This window comes from Lampetra planeri, chromosome 20, assembly GCF_965212315.1.
Source record: "Lampetra planeri chromosome 20, kcLamPlan1.2.h2, whole genome shotgun sequence".
NCBI classification, from domain to species: Eukaryota; Metazoa; Chordata; class Hyperoartia; order Petromyzontiformes; family Petromyzontidae; genus Lampetra; species Lampetra planeri.
Window position 1 is genome coordinate 3,961,543 of NC_136126.1, and position 5,167 is coordinate 3,966,709.

The 5,167-nt window shown below is 49.1% G+C and overlaps 1 non-coding gene across 1 annotated transcript; it reads right to left on the reverse strand.

The window, feature by feature from the left end:
* Positions 1-556: 556 nt before the first annotated feature.
* LOC144724486 (U1 spliceosomal RNA) lies at positions 557-721 on the reverse strand. The gene has a single exon (XR_013586506.1). It is a non-coding gene; the product is annotated as a U1 spliceosomal RNA (small nuclear RNA).
* Positions 722-5,167: the final 4,446 nt, after the last annotated feature.

Consider the following 5,167-nt stretch of genomic DNA (forward strand, 5'->3'; position numbering starts at 1 on the left):
ATTGCAGTGGGAGTTGGTCGCCACGGCGCTTGTGCCAGGCTAGGTGCACGTTGCGGCCACGTGAAGTGTCGAACGCCCGCTGGCAGGAGGTCACGGGGCAGACCCAGGTGCCACACGGGTCGACTGACTGAGATGACTTGCCGATGCACCACCTGTGCCCCCTACTGTGCCAACTTCGCTATCACCGAGGGTGGCACATGCTCCCAGTATCCACCATGGGTAGAGAGTTAATCCCAATGTATTGTTTCACATGCACCCTTCCTAGTTGCTTAACTTGCATCTTCCAGACATTTTATATAGCACTTGAAATGTATAATCGTTCCATTTGAACGAAATTGTCTCATCAATGGCTACGATCATGAGATTGCTATCATGCACACTTGTAATCTCGATATTAAATGCATCAAGAAAATAAGTGGTAGCATTTGCCACCATAGTCGGTACCGATTAGTCATTCTCGGGCCATTCGTCCAATGACTATTTTGTCTACTCCCACCCCTCCCCCCAAACATTTCCCTCTCTCTCATTTTTATTTTTTTCATTGGATTTCAATTTCGGGGGGATAGCGCGAACGCAGTCCCCCACTACCACAAATTACACAGTCGAGTTTCCCGCATTTGGGGGAAATCGCAGGGGTCAACCCTCCCGCAGTGCAATGGAAGAGCCTCGCCCTGTGGTGACCACCTGTGTGATCATGGAGCCTCCCCTGTCAGGTAATCCCCGCTTCCACGACCTGCACACGGGGGACGGCGACTCGCTCCCGGACTTCCATCACACCGGCGCGGCTGCTGTTGCCGCACAGCAAGCAGCAGCAGCAGTTGCCACGTTGAGGCTAAGTGGTGGATCTGCCCCCCTTTAGACCTCACGCTGCGTGCACCCCCCTACGGCTGTGGAAAAACAGGATGCAGGTGCAATCACACACACACATCACACACACATACATACACATACACACCCCACACACACATACACACATACACACACATCATACATACACACATACATACATCACACACACACACACAGCGCACAAATCACCAGGTCCTTGTAATTGCCATTACCGTTGAGGAAACTCGGAACAAAATTGTAGGGGCCTTTTTTTCGTGTAAAATGCCTTCCAGCGTAATTTCACCTCGACATATGGCACACTTTTTTTTTAGGTGTGCGATTTTTGTTTTTCAAATCCAGAGGGGGCTCCCCAAGCCCATAAACAAGCGTACGACGGAGATTTAAAATCAATTTAGTGTTTCTCTTCTCGAAGAACCGTCATCAATCCACTGCTGGATGAAGGCCGCCCGCACAGGCCGCGTCAGTCGTGTCGGTTTTGTTTGACCATACTTCGCCACACGGGTCTACACGTGGGTGGTGGTGGTGGTGGTGTGAGATGAGTGGCCCCAGGACCGGTCCTGACATTGCTCGCCACTGATGTTAGTCGTGGCCGGAAATACAAAATTATAATTAAAGTGATAATTGTTTTTTTACCCTTTTATCTGGAAACAAAACTGACACCTTTTTTTACGAGGAGTCATGTTTGCATAGACCACAATACCTGCAGTCATAATGCAAACAAAAAACATAGCTCTGATAATGACAGTGCATACATTATCAGAGTTATGTTTTTTGTTTGCATTATGACTGCAGGTATTGTGGTCTATGCAAACATGACTCCTCGTAAAAAAAGGTGTCAGTTTTGTTGCCAGATAAAAGGGTAAAAAAACAATTAGCATATTTTTTACTGGCAAATCAGGTACCAATGGTGAAAATGAAAGTGGTGAGGTTCACAGCGCACTTGGGGCTTTGCCACTTCCAACGCCACTCCAACCTGGAGGTTTTGGTCCGCCCCACCAACATCTACCAAGGGTATGGAAAGGAAAAAAATACTCAGTTCATCTTAGTTCTCACAATTACCGCCTGGTGGCTGGGTGGCACGAAGCAGAGAGTTGCCATCGCCGATCATCCTGGCTTCGAATTCAGGTTTCAACCACCTGTGATTAAACTGGGTCCAGGTGTAGAGTTATCATTCTTCTCGGGCCCAGTCAAAAATTACTGCCATCTGCCAAAGACCATCCCCACAGTATAAGCGTAAATACAGCAATGTCCAGACCGAGCCCGTCTCTGCCCATCCGCACAGCGCACAGACCTCACTTAGATCGTCCAGCTGCAACACCCTCACGCTTCTTAAAGTCGCAATAAGCAATTTGGTCATCCGCGGAAACCTCCTCCCGAGTGCAGAAGAGCCCTGGTGACATGGGGGGCAGGGGGGCCGAAAAGACAAACAGGAGCTCCCGTAGCCAACCCAGTGGCGTCACGACATTATCCGGTGGGGCACCAATATTTGATTTGTTTTTGTTATTTTACACAGTTGTTGAAAACTTCTCATGGTGGTGGTCAAGGGGACCCGAACTCGTCGCTTTGGCCACCAGGTAGAGCCAAGGCACCCCCCCCCCCGCCCCCCCACACGCTCGTTTCGCTACAGTGCCAATCCGATGGATGAACACGTGCATCGAAAGAGCGGCTTAAACGTGAAGCGTGCTAACCACCGCCCCACCGCTCTGCAACCATCCCCCCCCACCCGCCACCTTCCCCCTCCCCCCGTCTTCCACAACCGCGTGAAATGTTAACGAGCTTAAAGATGTTAACGAGCTTAAAGATAAGCGCTTGAGTTTAAATTAAAGGGCCACTTAGTCGTAATCCTCTCGCATTCCACGAGAGGATTACGGACCGGCAGAGTTGCCGACCGAGGTGAGTTCGTCGCTTGATTTAGCGACTTTCTTTCTTGTTGAGACCCAAAGACCGGCGTCTCCTAGCGACCTGCGGCGACAATTCTAGCGACTTTTACTGGGGACAACAGATGAAAGAGCGACAGAGCAGACGCCACATTGAAGAGTTACCTTCATCAGGAAACACATCCCTGCGGAGGAAGCTGGTAGGAACGTTGGGTTTCTCGGTCAATGGCCAGGGTCAACGGCGGCGTAGTGTATTCCGCAAATATGCCCGACTGTGAGGGCGGGCACAAGCCGGCGTGGGTAGGTTAAACGTTGAGTTTTATAAGGGCACCACGGGGTGACCAGCCCCTCCCCACCCAGCACCACCCCTCCCACCCCCCACACCCAGCCCCACCCCAACCAGCCCCTCCCCACTCTCCCCACCCAGCCCCTCCCCACCCTCCCCTCCCCACCCAGCCCCACTCTCCCCACCCAGGCCCACCCTCCCCTCCCCACCCAGACCCTCCCTCCCCACCCAGCCCCTTCCTGCACGACGTACGGACACAATAATCCCCTGTGGGCTGGTGTAACCAGGAGGTTCCTACCAGTATAATGATCCCGTATTACTGGGCACAGGGGATCGGGTCATTATTTTTGTTGTTAAATAACTTCACTCATAATTCACTGTTGTTGTCCACAGAGAAATTGGAACCAGTTAAAGCTACACCCTCAGGCGGGACCGAAAATGGCTACATCTGGCCTACGCTCCTGGGCTATTCAGTGCCGGATTATATTATCCTAGCAGCACAAGTAGCTACACATGTGGTAGCTACGGGCCCCGCAATTTCAAGGGCCCCGCGCTAAATGATTTCAAGCTATCAATTCCGGTTCAGTGATTCTGCACTTGCTCTATTGCTATAGTACTATACCGCCTTCAACTTTTACGAACGACTAGGTGTTTAAGGTTAGCGATTTGTCGTATTATCTGGCTGTATAGCAAATGAAAAAATACAATTACTCTACTATACAAGTTAAAAATTTGTGTTTTAATATATCTTTTTGTATTGAGGGCCCCTTTATGACATCCGGCACCGGGGCTATTACAAACTCCTCACGAATACCACGCGAAGGCAATTGTCCTTGCTTCATAAAATACTTGCAACAAAAATCCTTCAGTTTCTTGAGATATGCCATCTGGAAACATTTCGTCATGTTTCTGGCGACTTTGTTTCGTCGCCTCTGAGATGTTTCTGGCGACTTCCTCGCGTTTGTGGAGTTGGCAACCGTCGCAGGGACACGCACGCTGGTAATCCCAGCGCGAAACAAGATTTAAGACCAAACAACAACAACAACAACACGGCCGCTTCTAAACAGCCCTCGTGTACCGTGACCTTGATAGAATGAGTGGGGCGCCCCATGCAAAGCAACTCGGGGGAGATGCAGCAACCAATGCAAAAACAGACCTTTTAAAGCAAATGCTAAGTCGATAATTGTTTTTTCACCCTTTTATCTGGCAACAAAACTGACATCTTTTTAACAAGGAGTCGTGTTTGCATTGACCACAATACCTGCAGTCAGAATGCAAACAAAAAACACAACTCTGATAAGGGCAAGGTGTATGCATCTCTTTATATTCGTACACAGGGACTCCTCTACTTACGAACGAGTTAGGTTCCAGAGGTACTGTTCGTAAGTCGATTTGTTCGTAAGTCCAACTTTACTCCTGTTGATTCCAAACACGTTGTACGGCATGTACACTAAACACAGGGAATGGCTTTAAAAGTTGTATAATCTTCCATGGATGTACATGCCACAGGTTCTTCACGTTCTGCATATGTGGATGCCACCAATGCTATCTATTGCGTGGCGGTTGAACTTACGACTCTCGGTTCGAACAGGCAACTGGGAATACTGACCTGGTTTGTTTATCTCTGACAGTTCTTAAGTCGAATATTCGAAAGTAGAGGAGTCCCTGTAATGTAATACATTAAGTGGATTAGAGAGGAGTATTGCATGTTGCATTTTAAGTGGAGGAAAATTCCTCCAAAAGGGATGGCCATGATGCGGTACAGCAAGTAGGTTAATGCACCCATCTGTGCTGACCTTTTAGTCTGGTCCCATCGTACGTTAGTGGGATTTGTCCAAAAGCTCAGATTTCCTCCCACACGAAGCAAAGCACACTCAACAACGCGGGAATAGCGAGACATCTCAACTCAGGGCCATCCGAATAAAGTCTTGACACCCTGTTGTCTAGACATCCCTGGGTAAATAAAATTACACGTTTAAACCCATTAATTGACAACGCTTCACGTTGACTAGCGAGTCGGAATGCTGAGGCTATGGCCCAGTGCATGTCATTTGCACACCGGCTGTCGTAATTAAACGTCAAGCACGTGTAATAATCACAAGTGGTTCCATATGGCCGGTCTGCGTCCCTTAGGAGGTATATAAAGCAGGAACAC